Raw genomic sequence first — 21912 nt, forward strand, 5'->3', positions numbered from 1 at the left:
GCAAGGGGTAAGGATGGTAAGGAGAGAAAAATATCTCTATCAGTGGGTGAATTTACATCATTCCTCCTTGTTGCACTTGCATTCAATTATTTTCATCCTTAATGGTCTTGTTGTTTCCTCTGTATATAAATCAAGCTACAAAAACATGCAGAATTAAGTATAGGAAAATCTACTGCTTTCTCTATTGTCTGATGAGGATGGGCTGCAGAGATACGCGATACTACTAGCATCCAGGAAAAAGTACCTGAAAAAGAGTTGGCTTTTTGTGTGAAATCTTCTTGGTATCATCTGCACTTTCTAGCCTACATAGTTAAAAATAAGAAGACTGTGATCTTGTGCCTGTTTTATTGGCCTGTGGATCAGTGGGCACCTTGGCCATGCCACTGGACAGCTGACACACCTTAGGTACTAAGTTTCTTCACCTCTGTGACCCTTTTCTGTCTAAATACCTGCCTTTTAAAAGGTCCTAGTATTTTACAGCAGTAAGACTTTTTATTTGCAGCTACTTCAGTGAGGACAGGTCATACCTGAGCCCTAAATAATAATTCTTTTGCTATGGCACTCTTCATAAGAAGCTGAATGGACAATTCTGGAGAGAGGGAAGATTTTCACTTATCTTTTTCCCATGGGAGTTTTTTACTCAACAAGTTGAGTTACAGTGTAAAGTTCTGCTTTCTGGGTGAGCCCACAAGATTACTTAAAAGAGCTGGCAGAGTTTCCTGCCTCCTCTCCATTTTATCAACTAGAATGATGTCTCAAACTTAACATGAATTGTTGGAACATGTCCCAGTTCCCTCATTAGAACAAGCCTGATGATGTTGCTTCCTCATCTTCAATTGTAAGCTTTTCCCAAATGATTTCCTTTTCTTGTACATTTAAAAGCACTAAAGAGAACAGGATCCTTATTCAAGTGAAGGCCTTTGGGCATTGCCATATTCCAGTTGCAGCAACTTTTGAATTTCTGCAACCTTTCAAGCCACAACAGTGTAGGTCAGATATTTGAACGATGGTAGGAAATGTTAAATGCCATGTTGATTTGGAAATTGTATTTCATACCGTTTTGAAAGATGGGACTGCATTTCACCTGGTGTAAAAGTCATAGCTTTGTTGAAGTTAATGGATTTCATACTAATTTAACCATTTCTATCCATTCAACACACACTGACCTGGAATTAACATGTTAGCTAGAGATTTGTCCATTATAGATGATGTCTCTTCTACATGTCTTGAAAAAGACCAAAGCTTAGAAGGAAAGAAAAGACAGACACTATAAAATAACATTAGCCTGAGAAACCAAAGCATCTCAAAGGAAAAAGATGTTGAAGCTGCAGGAGTCAAGATTTCTGTTCAGGTTTGGGACAGTCTAATTGAGTAAGGAGTAGAAATGGATATTTTAGTCAGCTTTTTAAGAGGAAGACAAAATTCAATCTGTTCACCTTTGTGCAAATCAATTGCATATTTTGTATACAGAGATCTTGGCAGCAGCACTCTATGGGTCAAAGAACATTTGATTGCTTTCAAATGATTTTCAAGAAATGAATGTTATTTTGCTTTGCTAGTGCCTAGCTATCATTGCATGTAATTCTCTTAGGAAACATACTAGCTTTGTCACTGATTGGCTTTGCTTTGTCTTGTTTGGTTTGTTTCTTTTAATTTTTCAGTTCTTCAGTTCTTCTTTTTCTGCTGGGGTAGACTTTGTACTTGTGCTTCCCAGTCTGTGATACTGAAATCTTTTACTTATTCATAGAACATCTGTGACACAGGCCACATTTCCATGCTCCATCCTGGCATGTTTGTGATTACCACTTTACATCATCCACACACCTCTGGCCTCTCTAGCTGTCATTTGGCAGTGCCAACTATAGCCAGCTGTGATGGTAACTTTTGCATCATGACCACATATCTACTTTGTACTAGATTGGCACTACTGGTTTATTTAAGGCAGAGCTTCATATAGCCATGGGACAGTAAAAATATGATGAGTTTATTGTTCTGGAACTATGACACAGGATAAGAGAATCTGTAGCCCGTAAGGTCACCTGCTCCGTTCTACTTTGGCTGAGAGGTACCAGTACGGTCAACACCTGGGAGGCTGACTTACAATGTCCTAGCTCCATACGTTGTTGCCCCACTGTTTATTTACCAGAGTAAACAAGTTCTGTGGTTAAAACACTGGACTGAGATCCAGGAGAGACAAGGTAATTCTCGTTTCTGCCAGAGGTGTTCCTTCTGGACTTGGAGAAGTTGTTTAGTGTTTCTGTGTCTCAACCCTTGCCCCTCGCTACCACCAAAGGGGAATAATAGCTCTTCTCTGTCTTTCAGGAGTGTTGACAGAGGAGTAACTATCTTGTTTATGGCTAAGGCTGTGCATGCCTGAGATGCAAAAAGCAACAAACGAGAGAAGGTGGCAGTTTTCTGAAAGGGATAGGCTGAACACACAGGCCCAAGGCAATCAGCCTACGTCACTTGGTTCTGTAAAGATAAACTCGTTAATCCTTATGAGGTGTTGAGGTAAGTGAGAGCCATAAAAAAGCTCAAATATAAATACACTGACTAACAGGGTATCTACTTGCACTTCCATGAAAAACCCTGCCAGTTACTTTTTTGAAACTGGACCTAGTGCTTTCACCATTTGTGTTTTTATCTGCAGAATTACACAGCACAATGTTCAGAGCTGGGAAAAAATGTTAAATTGAAATAAACCTCAGGACTGAATTTTTGGCTTTAGGACAGACCTAACTGAAACTTAATTGTATCCTTGGAAGCTAATGTAATGGCCATTTGCAGTGTGAGGACACACTGGGTAGTTTTTTCTGTTCACAGCTTTCTTTTCTAATATATATTCAAATGTAAGAGCAGCTTCTCATTTTAGAAATACATCTAGGAGTAAATCCTACTCCACCAGTGCAGTAATAGAGCTGGTTCTGGGGGTGATGTGTTACACTTGCAGTTCTTCATTTACCACTTTTGAAGGTGTCACCTTCACACAAAACATCAAAATTTTTCACGGTACAGAGGCTGGAATGGCCTTTGCTACCTGCAGAATGTACCCCATTTCTCCTTCTCTACCACTTCCACATTAACCAAGGTTCTTGGCATTGATTTATTTAATTGCCCAGATGAGATTTGAATGAAAACTGAAATATTATGGGTTCCAATCTAACTGCATAAGCCTAAAACACTATTGCCTAGGTTTTGAAAAAGCTCAACTACCATTAGACTTTTAAATGAAATAGCCATGTTTTCATAAGTTCTCTTCATATATGATGCACAGTGATGAGGGAGGAGTGTCTGTGTTTTTCTGAATATCCACCCAGGGACATATATGAAAAGAGTCATATGTCTAGCTGACCAGGAAAGCACTCCCCTCTCCCCCTCCCCCCAAGTTTCGCCAGTATTTCTGGCAGCTGTTGGGTCTCCGTTCAGCCTGTCTTTCTCTCCCACTGTTTTCTCTTCTTTCTTTTTCTTTCCTTCTTTATTCTGTTCTCATTGTTTGCTCACCTCTGTCTTTTCCTCCCTCTGCTTGTGTTGTCACCTGCTAAAAAAGCTGCTTGCCTCAGGATGGCATCTATTGGCAACTCTGTGGGAATAATACACTTGTAAAAGCACAGACACAAAACTTGGCCTTACAGAGTGCTCTCTGTCCATGTACTCTGGTGTACTCCATGTCCATGAGCTATTGTTGCGATGCTATTAGAGCTTGCTACCCAAAGGAGCAGAATTAAGCAGGGAACCTGAAGATGCTCCCTTCTCTACTCTCATCAGGTGTGTTAGCAGAGAATGAAAACATGCCCTGTTTCTCTCATGTCCGGATCACGCTGGATTATCCCATCTACACCATGATTTCCCTACAGTGGAGGAAATTACCGTTGTTTATGAACTCTGCTTTGAAGAGACCAAGGAGTAGAATGGAAAGAAGTTCTATACAGAAATCAACACTTCCACCAAAGGTTAAGGGAAATAATCAGACAAGTAATCTGTCCCAGTGCATCATGTCCATTTTGCCTTAAGAAGAGCAGAAAATCACATATTTTTAGTCACATTGTTAACAGTCAAATTATACACAAAATAGCCAAAGCAGACCACAGTCCTTTGACTTCAGGTTGGGCTAAGATCCTAGTTTCTACCAATCTATTCTAGTTTGAGAATAATTCTTTTTATTTCTTTGCTATCTCACTGAAAAACTGTAAATTCTCAGTCAAAGACTTAACAAAGGCAGACAGAGGCATATTCATCCTAAATCTGTTGAATTTTGCAGCTTTGTAAAAATCAAAACATTTCAAAGTATTTTTCATCTTCATTCTTCTTTCATTTGCATTCATTCATTTTCAGATTTTCAGATGAGCATTCCTGAAGTGCAAGGCCTTATGGTCATTTCTGGAGAGAGGAAATAAGAACAAAACAACACAACAAGACTGAAAGGGGAAAAAAAGCCAAATCCCTCTTTAGCCTTAAAAAAGAAACCATTTTGATAAGATTGCTAGATTTGTGATGTTCTGCTTTTGAAATTGCTGATACATTTTGATACATCTTTTTCAGAAACAGTTGGTCCCAGGTAACTCTGCCTGAAACACTGGAAATGTTTTTGTTCATTTGTAAGGAAGTGCCTTACCTCTGTGGAAACAGGTAGCTCACAGAACATGAACACCTGTCACCAGAGGTAGATAAGCCCACCATACTTGTCCCATTTGTTTCTATCCTGATGATGCTGACATGATAATTCCGTGCATTTTTTAGTGAAAAGAGGTCAGTCTTAATTGTCACTTTGAATGTAGTTGCGAATTTCAGCTGAACATTTGAATTCCTGTTCCAGATCTGTGTTCTTAAGTGAAGAATATCTCATAGCCTTGATTTCTACAGTTTTGACACTTTCTTTTATGAAGGTGTCAGCCTCTGACTTGTAGTACAATCATAGCAATGACACTGACACCTATGTATTGGTGCTATTAACACTTCCATTTCATGTCCTCTAGATAAGAGCTGGCTGTTGGAAATCCTTTTGTTGAGCTATTTGCCCAAGGTGCCTACAATGCAAAAATAAGCAAACCATAGGACTTTCTGGCTTTTTAAAGCTGAAAAAAAATCTTGGCTGTCTTTATATGTGACAGATTCAATGTGTGCTAATTTTCAGTTGAAGCTGCATTTGTGATAGGTGTTACTTAATGTGGTGGTGGTGGTAAAGAAAAACAGAGGATTAGAATAGTTCATATTAAATTCCTGAAGGAAATTTCACTTTAAAAAGTAAGAGTCAGTTCAGACTGTCTCACTAGGTTTAGAATTTGGCAGTGGTTTCTTCTGGCTGACTAGCTGTTTGGACTTACGCTCCATCGACTGGAACGAGAAGGGAGGAGCTGGAAGCCTCTCATGGCATTCCTTGGCATTTCCACATGTGATATGGTATGGCTATGTTTAAGAGAAGATATTATTGCTGCTCTACACAAGAAGCTGTCCTGGGGGGGCAACAAAGAAGAAATGTTCTTACTGTGGAATTTGTTAGTGTCCCTAGAACACTAGTAAAACTATAACCATCCAAGTCTTATCAAAAGCTGATTAAAAAAAAAAGTTTGCATTTAATAAGCTTTTTGCTTTATATGATTGCTTTAATTTGACATAAGCTTGTGCTGCTACTTAAAAAGGTGTTTGTGTTCCCCATCCTAACCCTTACTATTTGTGCCTGCTGCTGCCTCTTCTGTGCTGGCGTGAACATTGATGTGATTCATGGTGAATCAGATGGGAGAACTGATCCAGCTGAAAAGTAATTTAGCTGAAAGTACGATCTGCTGGATCACTAGCGTGTACCTGCCCAACACTGGTCCAGGCACAAGGCAGATACCAAGAGCAAGGAGCTCACTGGCCATGGCATTAGTTTATGCATTGCAAAGAATAAAGAATGTGCACTTCGATCACAAGACTTCTCAAAAAGGGTTAAACTGGTCCGCCCACAGAGAGCAACTGGGTGCACAGGCTTGGTCTGTCTAGTCAGAAGGATGCATGAGGAAGAGTCAAGGATTCCCAGGCTGCAACCCTCATGCCAGTTCACATGACTCAAGTACACAGAGGTGTACCCAGATCAACACCAAGCTCAGACCTTTGCATGATGCTGATCACAGTGCTCACAAAGCACTTAGTTCAGTCTGAATCAGAAGCAGCTCTTTCATAGTCAGCACACTTAAGCTAACATGAAACCAGCATGACAGGAGAATCAGGTCTTATGTTGATAATTATCCAGTTTCTTCACTTTGAGCATTTCCTACTATTTTAGCAGTGCTTTCTGTATCTTCCATTCTTGTTGCTATCTCCTCTGGCAGCCTGGGGTTGTTTGATTTTCTTCTGGTGCCCACAGTGGCTCTCAAAATCCCTTTTGTGGCTTTGTTTGAGGAGCAAAAGGTTCCTTAAAAGGGTTGCCCAGTGCTGCTAGTTGGTTTGGCAGCCTCCCCTATCTGTATTCAGGGAGAACAGATAAACAATGCCTTAATGGCAATGTGGGAGAGGATGGATGCCTTGTGCTCATTCCTGTGCTCTGATCTGTACTCCAGCAAAAGTCTCTTAACATTGTTTAATCTGAGCTGACCTTTCAAACTGCTATTTCACTAGTTTGAAAATGGTTTCTGTATTAATTAATTGATCCCTCCTCTTGAATTTTTCAAATCAAACGGCTTACAACACACACACACACACACACACACACACACACACACACACACACACACAGAGTCTACCCTGCTTATTCACTGCTATTAATAGATTTATTATAAAGATCCTAGGTAGACTGCAGTTTATTAACCTACATCAGGTAGCATAAAAAGAGGATAAATTAGCAGTTCTAATGTGAATGTCTTTTGCAGGAAAATGCATTCCTTCATGCTGAAAGCTGCTGAAATAGCAAGTTTTCATAAGCTTGCATCCTCAATTCTTTTTTTGCATGTCTTTCTCTTTCCACAGTGCTAGTTGTGTGGTTTATTTAAGAAAATGTAGCACACATACCTTCTTCTCCTTGCAGCCTCCTGGCAAAAGAGTCAGTGTTCATCTCAGAAAATTCAAAGGTGCATGACTGGAGTTGCTAAAGGGCTTGACTCAACTTTTTTAAGAGTTCATTGAACAGGAATTTTTTTTAGCTGGAGGAACCGTCAGATGCAAGGTAGCAGATGTCCAGCTATCAGTGTCATCTGCTGCCTTGCCTCAGCAGATTTTTGAGACTAAATACAGTGCCTAGTTTTTTTCTCAGCTTTTCTTTTTCTTTTTTGGACCGCTTCATTTACATACCCACCATAGCTTTTCATTGCTGCCAGATGAATGAAAGTGAAAAGCCGAAGTTAAATCTAGGTGTACTGTCTCTTTTGGAATACGTTTAGTATGCAATCCCTTTTCTTTCTCAACTCAAGCATTGCTTCTAAGGCATATCTGTGAATCACTCTTGTAAGCATCAGCCACAGCCATTTCAAAGCATCATCTGCCTGACAAATTTAAAGTAGATTGACCTGCTTCCCCATGCTAAAACAGTTTCACTGATTTGTTCATTTTAGAGGATGTTTCCAGAAAGTAGCCTTCTTGTTTCTAAAGCCTGATGGATCTGATTTTGATGCCTGAAAGTCAGTAATAACTTCCCTCACATGCACTAACATATCATTAAGTGTGAATAAGAGTATCACCATTGAGAATTATGTAAACTTGTTTCAGGCTCACCCAGTACACTTTATTTTGTTCTTTCCTGGTTCTTCCCAATCTTCCCTTTGATTTTCTTATAATCTTGTCAGTTGTTTCAACAGCAGATCCTGTCCTGTGTCAGAGCTTTCTCCTTGACTTTCCGAATCATTCCAAACTGGATCCTATAGTAATGAAACCAGTTGTTAGTCTGCTGTAACATTTAGGCATTGTTAGAGAAGCAACAAATGCTGGTTTTTACATCACTCTGGGATTCCTCAGTGCTAGCTGATCCTCCAGAGCCTCCAGGTGTGAGGCTGGCAGAGAGCTGCAACAGGTTGGCCTATGCAACTCTACTATGATAGAAATATCCAAAAAACTATTCTGGATATTGAAAAGAAACATGGCTTGAAATAACGGCAACACAGATCTGGTCTGCTGCTGAGACCTGTAGGAAACTAGCTGGGCAGAGCACCATGGCTCAGCCGCCATGCCACCTTGGCTTTCTCTGCCTAGCACTGGCTGTATACTGTCACTGCAGGCTGAGAGAGGGGAAGCAGAGTGAGATACTCGAGACCTGCATTCATTTCTTGGATGTGTCAAGGATTTCCTGACATCTTGAATATGTCCCTTACTTATCTTGTGTCACTATTTCCAGCTGTAAAACAGGGAGAACCTGTTTCAACTGATTGGTAGAATAATTGTGAAGGTAAATCCAATAAAACATTCAAATGCTATTATGGTAGGTACCTGCATATTCATAATAATGCCACTAATACAATTTATGAATGGGGTGGATTTTTAAGTTTCTCTTTCTACAGAGGGCAGAGCTTATTCTCATTTCTTTTCCGAGTATTCTTTACTTTTTTTTAGAGATGCTTCTGATTTCCTAATGAAATAGTCTCAGAAAGACAGCTCTCCTCCCCCACTGCAAGCTCACTGGAACCTCACAGCAGAACGCAGACAGCTCGTGTGTAAAGTCTGTTGGTCACAGTATCTCTTGGGGTTTGGCTTAAGGCAAAATGTGCATGCAGCCATTTAAAAGAAGACCATGATATTTAAATAAAAAGTGGCGTTTTGGTGTCATGTGAGATTCAAAAGGTTATCTCTGTCCTGGGTTTGATCCTGTTCCTATTGGAGTTGATGAGAGGTTTGCTGCTGATTTCACAGGCAGCAGGGCAGGGGTGAGTAAGCTAGCAGTGAGATTTAAAGAGAAGCAATGCCAGGTAGGAAATCACTACCAGAGTGCTGGGGAAGGCAAGCACGTTTTTTACCTCTCTGTTTGAAAACATGAGAATCTGACTAGTCAACACAGCCAGGGCAGATTGCTGAAACTAATTAGTCCCCCTTGTTGGGGTTTGCTAAGCCATTTTGCAAGGAGACTTCACTCTCCCAAGGGTGCTTTTGTCCTCCTCTGCGTTCCCTGCCAAAGCACCACAGCTAGTCCCTTTGAAACCTCCTTCAGGGCTGCGTCCTTGCAGTATGGGGCTGCCAAGAGGCAGCAGCAGAGCTGGGGCAGCTTGCTGAGGAGTTGGGGGGTTGTGCTCCGTGCCACACATGAGACACTTGCTGGGCTGCTCATGAGCCCTGTATTAAACTGTTTCCAAGCGGTTCCCGGCACACACCTCCCAGTCCCGCTCTGGGGTAGCTTTGGGGAGAGAGTCTCTGCTTGCCAAGCCGTAGTATCTGCCTGCCCTGGCTAGGATGCCTTGTGCTGTGCTTGTCAGCAAGGCTGGCAAATGTGCTTCATTTCCTCAGGGGTGGCCCATGCACAAGAGGCTACTGGCTCCCACCTTTTCTCTGCCACTGTGCAAAGCAAGTCAGCAAACAAGTTGCCACGCTGAGTGCCATGAAAGTAGCTGTGTATAAGGAGCTAGGCAGAGACAACAGTGCCTAAGCAGGGTTGCTATATTTGGCAGTTAGCCAGAGTGAGCCCCAGTGTGCTCATAGGGTGGATCATCCTCACCACTCAGGACATATTTAACAGTATGCACAGCAGCACTATCTCATGTTACCATGTCTTCATTATTTCAACAGTGGCCTGTTTCAACTGGCTGTAAGACAGCACTTCAGGAGGTATTAGGTATAATTAAAATTAACCTTCAGCTGCCAACAAAAATAACTAGCCTAAATGCATTTTCCTCTCCTTTATGTTGAGTTGCCTTTGCTCCATTACTGAGTGGAGTTTTTTGATCCTTCCTGATTGTTTTCCCAAACCTCCTCAAGTTTGGAGCAACCTGAAATAACGAGCTCTTGATCAGTCCTGCAGTGAGCCTCTGGGCTTGGCTCCCTTCACAGCGAGAGCATATGCAAAAGGAGTTGGGAGTTCCTGCTTGGGGAAAGGTGAAAGGCACAGTGCAGAAACAAAAGCCAATTTACAACTTGTCTGTACCTCACCATGGAGTGACATTGTTTTGACAGGTAAGAGGCAGTATATCTCATTGTACTGAGGTAGAAATGTCTGGGTAGCCAGAATCTCCTTTTGTAATGTGTATGAGAAAGAAAGTAGGCCAGAGAAAGAAACAGTTCTCCCCCAGTACAGTCATGTTAGCCAACAAGATTTAGAATATAGCATCTACAGAAATACCAGCCTTTCAAAAGCAACAAGAATTAGGAGATTACCTGAGGGGCACTATCTCATTTACTGAATCTGTGGAAAACTCTCTGGAAACCTGATCCACATGCCTGTTCATTTTTGGCTATTATGCAAAGAATAACTACACTATCAACCAACCAGTAAAGCAGGTAAAAGCCGTGGTGAATGTTATCGTGTCCATTGCTCTGTTTAATGGATGAATGGTCTTTTCATTTCTTCTGCATCTGACTCCAGAATAATAGTGATAAAACCATGAAAACAAAAATGGGAATGTTCACATTGTTCTGTGAGTCATTATGCAAATACCTACTTTTGCCCAAGTTTGCAGTGATAAATCCATGTGAGTAAATTTAACACTGTGTGGACCCATGTGTCCAGGAAGCAGTAAAGCCCTGTGACTGTGACACCACCAGACCCCACAAACTTAGCCCCCCAACAAGGCTTACTATTTTGGGCATGGCAGTGCACAGTCTGGCTGAAACACCTCCTGCTCTGCTGCTGGGGCAGCCTCCCCAAGCTTAGGCCAATTCCACGGTGATTTGTAGATGTGCCCAAGCTCAGAACCATGTGACATTTTTCACGCAGGAAGGAGAAGACAGTGAAAGGAACAATGATCTCTCATGTTTGAAAGCTGTTTACCTTACCAGATCTCCCTTTGTACCAGATTCTTGCTGTAAGACTCTGATATAAGACCCACTGAAGAAAACTGAGAGACTCCTACAACATCAATAAGCTTTCAGTCAGGTCACAAGAGCAAGGTTATGTGGTTGCTTGGCTGCTCCAGTTTTCCTATGTGTGCTGTGGCAGGCTGTCAATTCCAGTAATTCAGCTAAAATAACCTTATAGCATAAAATGGAAAAAGCAACAACAACAAAAGGAAATGATAAAATAAAACTGAGAGAAAAAAAAGGCAGCTGAAGTGTTCTGAAGTTTCTCAAATACACAAGTATTTAAAGGATTAAATAGCTGCAACTGAAAATAACAGGGCTCAGATAATGCCATGGATGTCTGTCATAACCCTCCTGTGGTGCCCCACCAGTGTGATCGGCCAACCCTGAGGACCTGAAATGTCCCTCTTTTCCAGGGCTGGCAGTGTGAATGTGTCTCCTAGCGACTGGATCATTTTGCAAACTCTGGCCACCTAAGTAGCTGTGGGTAGCTTAGTTGCTCAAATTGACACCAGCTGGCTGAGCAATAAAGCCTCTCCTATAATATTCCCTCTTGGGTTGACTATCCCAGACGTTTCAAACCTGTGCTGTCCCTGTGCAAAAAGTCTGCCTGAGTGGGCACAAAACAGTTTAAAGCTGCCGTCACCCTGGCTCTGTTGGAATGCCAAGCCTTGCTGCAAAAGTCGTGTAAATGATGCTTTGGTGCAGAACAAAATCAGGTCAAAGAAAATCAGAATTTGGCCCGAATCATTTATAACTTAAAAAGTAGGAAACCGGAGGGTATTTAGACTGTATCTTTTGCGGTCTGCTCATTTCTGAAACGGAGTACTCAGAGAATTCACAGGTTTTATTGCAGCGTCAGAAGAAACATGGAAGTAATATTGTTATACTACTCAAAGTGCTGAGAGAAGAGCCATAGCAGAAAAATAAAACTCACTGAACTGTTAGATGTCTCATGACGGATGAGTCAGAAACCCTTTGTTTCCTGCAATGCTGTTACCAATTTAGCAGGCTTCAAAAGGAGAAAATGGAGCTGCGGATGACATAGAAGAGACAATTTGTGAAAAAATGCCCACAGCTTGTGGGGTAGATGAAAAACAAGATATAGCAATTACAAAATACCAGGAGACACACTATGTGGGTAAAGGGTGTGTCCAGGCTCTTCAAGCATTTGAGAAATTAAATTCCAAGTTACCATTCTTTCCAACAATTTCCAGTGAGCAGAAGCAGGGGCTTCCTCCAAAGACCACTATTAGATACATCAGATACATGTTGCCTCTGGCACCAAAAGAAAGATAAAGATACAGGCTCTGGTGATCCTACATAGCTTTGAAGCCTCAGTTCTCATCCTTTGTGAATTCCAGGGGGGAAAGCGTTTTCTGCTGGTAAAGTTTAGAAAGTAGTGCTATTGGTAGAATGTCACAACACAGAACAAGAGCAAAAGATCACAGGTTATTATGAGGCCGAGGTTCCATATTACTCACCCTCGTTTCTCTCATGTGAACCAGACTGAGTTTACCAGTGAAATTCATTTCATATATAAATGATCCAGGTAAGGCTTCATCATCTACCACTTAATCGCAAAGCAAAAAGAATTATATGCAGTTTTGGGCTGTGTTTGGACCAGTGCAGTTGCATTTTGATTACACTAAATATATTTTGGTGGGATAAAACAAATGACTTGTATAAGATTTGTGAATCCTGGAAAATGTTCTGGATTTCAACTCCAAACACTGGTCAGCTAAGTAGCTTTATATAATAGGTCCATGGAATAAGCCCTGACTGTTTCTTGTCATTCTGCTATTTCAAATTCAATGCCTTAAAAACAAGAACTGAAAGATGCAAGTGGGAGCCTAGATTCTATGGGAGAAAGTTGAAAAGTAATTAACAAACGTGTCCAATAGCTACTTAACAGAGATCCACACTTGAGGAAGACATCTCCATGGGGCGCTTGACAGTGTAGCATCTACATTCTCCTGTAGTTCTGGAAGGAATTAGAAAGAGCTCAGAGGACACCCTGTGCAGAGAAAGCCATTAGAACTGTTATGAGAAATGAAAAACCTGGTTCAGAATGAAAAACTTTGAGCGCGCTACTTATTTACTTTACAAAAAAATTGATGGAGGAATAACTCTGGTATGATCTGTATGTATGACTAGCACTGAGAACATGACATGAATGAACTTTTCAATATAGTGGACAAAAGTATAACAAGATCCATTAACTGAATGCCAGACAGTTCAAACTAGGAATAAGGCACACATTTTTGACTGTGGATGTAGCTGAAACAATTTGCCAAGGACTTCAGTGAATTCTCCATCACTGACAGTGCATGTAGCAAGACTGGAGATTTTTCTAGAAGACACCTAGTTGAAACAAGAATTAATTCACATAAATTCAATGGCATGTCATGTCAGACTAGATTATCACAAATGGGTCTTTAGAGCTTTAAAGTCTAAAAATCTATGGGATATTGAAGAGGTATTAACAAATTTTCTCCCAGCAGAATGTCCTTAACAAAGATCGATCTTTCTGTCTATCAGTGAATTTTCCATACTTCCATCATTGCCTTTCTCAAATAAATTAGATTAGTGTAGTGAGATCAACAGTAATTTCGTAGTGTCTTTTCTTTTTCATTCTGCCTTCCTTATTGGAATATTTATTCTGAATATATAAAATGTTATGTTTCATTTGAGAAACAACCTATCCAATTATATCTCATAAAAACACCTTAAAATAATACATAAGAAAGTTTTAACAAACATTGTAAAACTGCCAACTGAGAAATGTTACAACTTTAAAACTTCTTCAGGAATAAGTTTCAAACATTTTTTATCAAGAGCTAATGCATTTTACAAAATGATTATGTTTACAGTTTCCAATTTCAGAATTTTTGAGTTAGTTAAGTGCAAAAGTTCTGTCTGGACCATGTGGCAAAATAAACTTTACACACTTTAATAGCTCAGATGATTTTCTTCCGTCTTTCAAATACTCCAAACTTGTCATATGCTAAAATGAAGTCTGGAAAATGTCAGTCCCCCAAAACATGCTTGTCACAATTAAGAGTAACTGGAAAAGGAGTAGTTGTCTTAAAAAATGAACTTAGTGATAATTATAATGGAATTGTTGTGCACATTATCAGTTTTCCTAACTTAAGATGCAGACACTAAGAGACCTGCCAGTAAAAGTTGTCTGAGAGATGGGCTGAAACAGCCTGTCTTTCGATGCCTGAGCTGTCTTTTCTCCCTGGCTGACTTCATTCACATGCCTCATCACGCCAGTTTTCTCAGTCCTTTACCCCCTGCCCAGCAGAGTAGGATGTTGCAGCCTATTCACAGGGAGGAGATTGCCTTACTGAGTGAACTTTCTGTTACCTGGCACAGAAATTCCAAAGGAAAGAATGAAGTCTCACTATCTGTGAAGCAGCTAAGGGATTAGAGGTGTCTTTTCAAGTTACTGAAATGTTCCTGATAAAGGGCACAGCAGCACTCTGCAGGAAGTGCAGAAGAGTACTGACCCCAATAAAGATATGGGGGATTTTTTGCAAGTAGAAACTGATTTTCTATGTTTGATTTCGGCTATTTTTGCCCCTGCTCTGGTGAAAAGTGATATGATATATGGGACGGTTTCACAGGCATTAAGCAAGTCATCTGCACTGCCGCAAAGTGTCTATACGTTGCACTGCATGACAAAGTATAGAGAATTCTGACTGGGGGCATCCATGGTACAGTGAGATCAGTGGGGCCCAGGAGGAACCTGCCCTTTTCTGCTTCTGTCTGCTTCTTTTCTTGCACACCTTTGAGGCCTTGTGTCCACTGAAAGATCTTCAGGTGGAACCTGCAGCAGAAATGTATTGAGCCAGGCACACTCCTGTCCGGCCTCTGCTGGAAGGAAGCCATTTGGTCTTCCCAAGAACTCCTCAGCAGAGGAGAGTCTGCAGCTGCCTTGCTCTACCATAATCTTACCCTTGGGCATCTTTCCATTGCCAGGACACCCAGGTTCTGCATCCTACTACCACTGACTATGGTAGATCTAGACTATTGCATATCTGTGGGGGGGGGAAAAAAAATTGCCTGTCCTGAGTGAAATAGTTGGGGGTTGGGATGTGGAATTAAAAGTATGCCTTCTTGCCACAGTGAATTGAAGCCAGAATGGCTGTGAATCTCATTTCAGAGTCTAGCAAAAAGACTGCTAGCATGGTTATAGTAAAGATGATAACTGTATGTTGTCTAATGTTATCTGGATATGTCCCCTCTAGTGGTTTCCTGCTGGTAAACCACAGAGAAGAAAGGCAGTAGTAAGTAAACTAGAGGAAGTGAGATGAAATATTGTATGCCCCTTTGGTTAATAGAGGATTCATTTGAAGGATATTGCTAATTAAAACCAATAGTATTTTCCTCCATCTGGGCTTTCAAAACCAGCTTCAGGTGATAACAGAGGATGTTATGTTTCAGTGCATTGCTTATGTAGGGAAGCCACTAGAATGAAATATTAGCATTGCAGTAAACTGTGTACGTGCTTTAACAGCAATATGTGAAATAGACACTTTACAGAGTGTAAGCACATGATTTCACCCACATAAAGTCTAAATGAAAGGACAGCTTGGGGTTAGAGGAGCCAAATCCATCCTCAGACTACCCTGAGGTGCAAGAAACTGCTGAGCAGCTGTGGCTCCTGGAATAAGAGCCGCTGTGTCCCCAGGCTGTGTGTGTGGCTCCAGAGCTGCTGGATCTATAGAAGTACTCTGGGGATTCACCTCCAGTGTTGTCCTTAGCACCAGCCCACGAGTGGCATGGTGATTCCCAGCGAGTATGTGAAGCCAGCAGCTGCCTCCCTACTACCGCTCACAGCTTTCCTCTGGTGTGAGGTGATGGAGGGAGAGGAGGTTGCTCCAAAGGCCTAGTCAGGATTCCTTTACAGAGCACTTCCACTCATTAACTGCATCAGAAAATACCAAGCTATGTCAGCAAAAAGATTTGTGAGTGAGATTACGTCTTTATGCATTTGTGAGGTTTTACGCTGAGGTTTTACTTCACCCAGATTCTAGGCTGGTGCCTAAGGCTGAGGAAACAAACCTAAACTTTCTTCATCTTGCCTATTCATGAGTGCCTTGTGTCAGCAAAACATGCCTCATCATGCAGCTACCGGATGCTTCCTCCACCTCCTGCACCACTTCCAAGCATCCCACTCAGACCCACTTCCCCCAGAATGAATGGAAAAGTCCACTTTTGTTCTTAGAGTTGTTTTCATGTCACTGGAAACAAACAGCCTGTAGGAGATGTTGGAGCACCCTGTGTGCTAGCAGTATCTGAACACTGACTTCAGATGTGGCCCCTACTTTGAAATTAAATATGAAGGGGAGAGGTGAGGAGAAGATACTGCAGGAAAAAGTTGGTATCCCTCTAAATCAGAGCTGTCCAAACTGTGGGATGCCTTCTGTCTGGCTTCTGTTTATATGCTCTCTGACCCCTGGCTGAACTGCTTTAATATGTCTGAGTCCATATTGTCAAAGGTTGGACTGTTCTGCTCTAAGTGACATATCCCAAATCTGCAGTAGGTGAGTGTCCTTGACTAGAAATTTCAAGTAAAGTACAGGCATCCTGGAAGAATTAGGAGCTCAAAGAAAAATCAGTCTCCTCCCTGCTACCCACTCCTTTCAATTACATTTTTATGGTTTTTAGTTTTTAGTTTAGGTAGGGGATTCATCTTATCCCGTTTGCTTTTGTGCTCCAGAGGCCTGAAGAGCCCTTTATATTATTGCAAGAAGCTCCTGTTTGCCTCTTTTCACCTGTGTTCTGTTTTCTGGCCCTTGTTTTTCTCTTGTTGACTCCCTGAGGGTACACAGATGGTAGCCTGGAAGCCAAATGGAATGATGCTGGAGGAGTGAGAGAGAGAAAAAAAAGGGGGGGGGGGGGGGCGGGGAGCAGTAATCACAGCAAGCCTCCAGACTCTGCTCCTGACAACAAAACCCTAATACATATCAGTGTCCTGGATCTTGTGAAGATGCAGGTAATATAAAATTTTAGGAATGCCACCTACACACATTTAGTTTGTTAGCTGTAAACGTTCAGACCTATTAAGTAAGGTAGCGCAATTCCATCATAAAGTGCATTCAGTCAGTTGAGAAATATCTTTTCATTCACACACAGTGCCATAGTTAGTCTGTTCTTTAATGGTGGATTTCAGCCTCAGGCACCACATCCGCAGAATGCCTAAGCATTTCTCATGTTCAAATTAAGTAAGTCCTCTTAAACAGGTTGTGGGCACACTCTGCAGAGGGGTGAATTCACCCTACGTGCAGGAAGGAGTTAATTTTACCACTGCAGACTGAGAGGGATTTGACTAGCATTTCTTTAGAGGATAAGGAAATGCCAGAACTTACAGAAGACTTCAATCACTTTTCTTTAGTATCGTGTTCTTCGGGATAGTAGGTGAAACACCTGAATATTGTTGGAGAAATCTGATTTGCATCCAAAGTGCTTTATGAAATGAGTCTTTAAAAAGAAAACCCAGTAAGTAAATGCAAATATGGTTCTTAGCATGCAAAATATTACAGCGCTGTTACCTGTTAGTGCAGCGCTATACCAGCTTCATAAGTTTGCACATGGAACGTAGCCAAGCTTATAAAAGAACAATTTAGCTGCACTGCCGACACAGCCAGCAGAAAATCAGCCACAGTAGAGGTAGGTTAGTCATTAAACAGACAAGTTTAACAAAACGGAATAAAAAGAACAAAGTCCCTGCCCAGAGCTTGGAGCCAGCGCCACACCACTCAATTGATAGAGGACACCTAGTGGTGGTTGGCAGCGGGAGCGCCTTCCTCGAAGGGATGCTCGTAAATTGTTGCAGACACACACTCCTGCTGCTAGTCATCTTCCCTGTTTTGTCCAATAGTGAATTTGGGCTGTACTGTGGGGTACGCAGCAAAGCCACACTGCACGATGCCATGGGGAGAATTGGACAATGGGTTTTGGCAGGGCCTGCAGAAAACAGATGATCAGTCAAATTCTGCTCGGATATACAGCGTTGAAGGGGTAGTAATACCAAGAACAGAACTTGATCAAGAGTATTTTGCATAGCTTGATATTAATGCACATTTGTCAAGTGGGGGATATTAATGATGGTGCAGAGAGATGTTTTCAAACCTGAGCAGAAGGATCAAAAGGAGTAACATGATATAGAGGGGGTGAGGGTAGGCTGAAAAGAGGGAAAAAAAAGAGTGAAAAGGAGAAGAAAAGCCAGGAAGGACTTGTGAGAACTCTTTCTAAAAAAGATCTTGCAAGAGTCTGGAGAACAGTTTTTCTGGTGCTCCAGTTTTCCTGCAGAACAAGACATGTAGAGGAGAATGTGAATGACAGTAAGGAGAGAAAATTCAGTAACTGTTGCGAAGAGTCTGAACTCCAGAGAGGCAGCTGGTTTTCAGAGTGAAAGAGACTCATTGAAATAAGCAGCCAGAGCACTACAGTAATGAGAACTGGATAGTAAAGAAATTACAAACGAGTACTGACTACCATACTTTGTGTACACTTACATCTCCCTTAATCCCTTATCTTTCTATTGACATTTCCTGGGTTAGGTTTTAGAGGAATGGTCAATCCAAGAAGGACAGTGTTTATAGCATGGTCATAATGGAAAAATACATTGCTTCCTTCACTTGCGATATTTTTTTCTGAGGCTCCTTGTCCGGACGATAATAATATTATTCCTGTGGTCTTGTTTTAGTACAGGGATAGTCTATCTGTACTAGTGATTTTGGTTAGAAATAATAATATCCAAAAATGTTTTTTTTTAACTAAAACTATAACACTCAAGGAGGCATCCAAACACTCATAATGTGTGTGATGTGATGGAATTTACCAATGTGGACTGTATTTCGTGATTTAAAATGCATATTAAAGGAACAGTTAAGCCTGCACTGGGTGTTTTGGATCTTGGTGTACATGTGGCAGCTCCTTTCCACTACATCCTTCTTCTCTGTTTCCAGCAAAAGGTAGGCAGTGAGGAGACGTTTACAAGGCAGTGGAATAATTGTAAATGTCAACATGCAGCTTGCTCACCAGAGCTGAGCAAACTGGTACGACCAGAAGTTACATACTCATGAGAGGTGGGTGCGGGCGGAGGGGAAAGCAAGCAAGAGAGGACTAAAGAAAATAAAAGAATCATGAATTGTTTCTGTAGGGCTCTGTAGGAGTAGACTTTAATTCCAATGCTGTTGCAGGCCTCGTAATTTGGGGTAGCAGACGGGAGCAGCCACATCAGTCATGATAACATCTTTTATGTTGCAACCTCTGTGTAGAGGTGGGTCTTACGACTGCAGATGTGGCCCCTTGCAGAACTGTCCCACAGAGCAGAAACAGGGAAATTCAAATTTCAAAACCAGACTTTGGTTTGCTTACCAGAGCTCATGGAGGAGGCGGAGAAAATGCCGATACCTTGCCATGGCTTATTTGGCAGGCAAACTAAACATGCTCAGAGCTGTACAACATGGAAGGAAAGCACCGCTGTATATGTGACCATATGCAATTTAAAAGCCGCATGCAGGAGGCAGAACACATAGGGCAATTCAGAGGACTCGGCTGCCGTGCATTTACTTATTACAGGTATTTTTGGTTTGAAGTTATAGGTGAGAACAACAGACACTAAAGGACGGGAACAAAACCAAAGACTTGGCAGGAGTCGCTCCCCGCTGCGAGCCGAGGGTCTCGCACGGCAGTGCCGATTGAGTATGATTTGATTTTCAGGGCTTCCACTGGATAACGCAGAGCTTTTGAGGGTGACACAGGGGTCTCCTTGCTACTGGGCGGGTCCCGGGGAGGGGGGGGCGCCCGGCCCGCGCGCAGCGGCCGTTGGCGCTAACGGCCGCGGGGCAGGCGCCGGCGGTCGAGCGGCGGCCCGGGGCGCGGAGCCGGGCCGGGCCGGGCCGGGCGGCGTTGTCCAGGGTCTTGAAAGCGGGGACGACGAGCCGTGCGGGGTAGGGACGCGCCGCCGCGCTGCGGAGGGCACCGCTCTGCCCGGGCCGTCCGCGACGGCTCGGCTCCGGCACGGCGACGCCCGAGCGCCCGAGTCTGCCGAGGCACCGGGGCGGCAGCCCGCGCTCACTCTGGCTCGTTGCCGGGCAGGGCGCTTCCCGGGCTGTTCGCCCCAGCTCGCCCCACCTGTTGCTCCCTTCCGTTCATCAGCCGGCCGCCTCGCCCCGGACCCCACGGCGCACCGCGGAGCCCGGGCCGGCGCGAGGACCCCTCCCGCGCACCCGGCCTGGGTGGCTGAAAGCGGGGAGGGGGCCGGCGGCGGGCACGCTGCGGGGCGGGGCCTGGTGTTTTGGTTGTGCGACAGCGCGAGTGGCCAATGCGGAGTTCGTATTCCCCCGGGGCCGAGCCGACCGAGCCAATGGGAGGAGGGGCGGGAGAAGGGGTGGGGCCTCAGGGTGTGTGAGGGAAAGCGAGAGCGTGTGTGTGTGTCGGCGCCGCTCCCTCCCCTCCCCTCCCCTCCCCTCCCCTCCCCTCCCCTCCCCTCCCCTCCCCTCCGCCTCTCTTCCCTGTCCGGCGGCTGAGGCGCACTCGAGACCCAGCGCCGGGAAGAACGTGAGGGAGCGAGCGCGAGGAAGGGGGCGGGGGGAGCAGCGCGCGAGACCCCAACGGACGCTCCCGTTACGTTAACGGCTCCGCCGCCCCGCGGACAGTTCGTCCCGCGGGAGAGGCGAGGAGCGCGGCCGCTCGCAGGGAGCAGCGCGGGGAGAGGCGAGGCGAGGAGCGGGCGCGTGTGTGTGGAGAGGGGGGCGATGGGGATCCCGCGGCGAGAGCAGCCGCAGCGAGGGCAGCAGCAGGTAAGGAGCGGCGCCTGCCACCGCGTCCGTGCCCCGCGGGAGGAGTGCGTGCGGGGCGGAGCGGGGGACGAGACGGGACGGGACGGGTGGGCGAAGGAGAGCGGAGCGGGCGGGTGCTTTCCCTCCCGACAAGGGCTACAAGGGCTCGGGGGGCAGTTTGGAGAGGGGAGGCGGTGGGAGGGGACCCCTCTCCTGTCTCCTCTCCCCTACCTTTGGGGAACCGCCGGCTGTGGGGGAGGGAATCTCGGTTTCTCAGGCGCTCCGTGGGGCGCCCCAGCTGTGAGGACGGCGGTCTGCGGGGGGAAGCGGCGGGTCTGCCGCCCTGCGGAGCGGGAAGAGGAGCCCCCCGCACCGGCAGCGGCGCCCCCGCCTGGGCCACGGTGTCGCCCTCCCCCCTCTGCGCGCTCGCCCTAGCCCGCCGCCCCGCTCTCCCCGCCGCGCCGGAGCGGGATCGCTTGCTCCCGCACGTCGCCTTTATAAATAGCTTTGTGACCTGCCAACTAAATAATACTCGCGAGGGTGGCCGTGGGGGCGGCACGGGTGTAAATCGGGTCATCAGTCACTTAGAGAGTGCTCTCTGACCGTCTCTAACAGCTCTGCGCGTAGTCACGTTGTTTCGGTCTTTGAAGCCCACTTAAAGAATAATGGCAATTACAGAGTAAGTTTGTCGTCATAGGACATCTCTGGGATATGGCTTTGTTTTTCAGAGGGAAGGCAGTAGAATGGGGACCAGGCATATAAAATAACAGAGAGAAAGATTCTTTAGCCCGTGTCGTTTTCTTAAGTGATTTTAATGCAATTTACTTGTTTACTTGTGTCTGAGACCCAACCGTATTTTCAGCTGTATTCTTTGCACTCTTTGTTACATTGTAATGCTTTACTACGTGTTCGGTGATCCAGTCTCCAAACTGTTTGATTGATTAAATGATAGCCAGTTGAGATCAACTTTGCTTTAGATTTTCTCTTTTCTAGTTACATAGCTCATCTGTGGTGCTGCACAGCATTTTGCGTAGAAGGTACATGTCTGCGTGAATGAGGAACTAGCGTTTAGCCAGCTCTTGACAAAGACTACTCTGAAGTTGACAAATTTCAGATGTGGCTATTAACATTCACAAAATAGGTCAGTAAGCTAGTTTAGTACTTGATGCTGGATTATTTTAACACATTAGTAGTTTGGATATTCTGG

General features: G+C 44.0%; 1 protein-coding gene across 11 annotated transcripts in view; it reads left to right on the plus strand.

Annotated features, from left to right (window-relative positions):
* The first annotated feature begins 20421 nt into the window (after window positions 1-20421).
* SIPA1L2 (signal induced proliferation associated 1 like 2) overlaps window positions 20422-21912 on the plus strand; it is a 152314-nt gene continuing 150823 nt past the window's right edge. For 8 of the 11 annotated variants that reach the window (XM_026117337.2, XM_026117341.2, XM_064509250.1 and 5 more), the window contains exon 1: window positions 20422-20726. The gene's annotated coding sequence lies outside the window, so the exon portion shown is untranslated. The remainder of the gene's footprint in view (window positions 20727-21912) is intronic. The other 3 variants (XM_026117339.2, XM_026117338.2, XM_064509252.1) reach the window with 3 other exon arrangements.

Source organism: Dromaius novaehollandiae, chromosome 3 (assembly GCF_036370855.1).
Source record: "Dromaius novaehollandiae isolate bDroNov1 chromosome 3, bDroNov1.hap1, whole genome shotgun sequence".
Lineage (NCBI taxonomy): Eukaryota > Metazoa > Chordata > Aves > Casuariiformes > Dromaiidae > Dromaius > Dromaius novaehollandiae.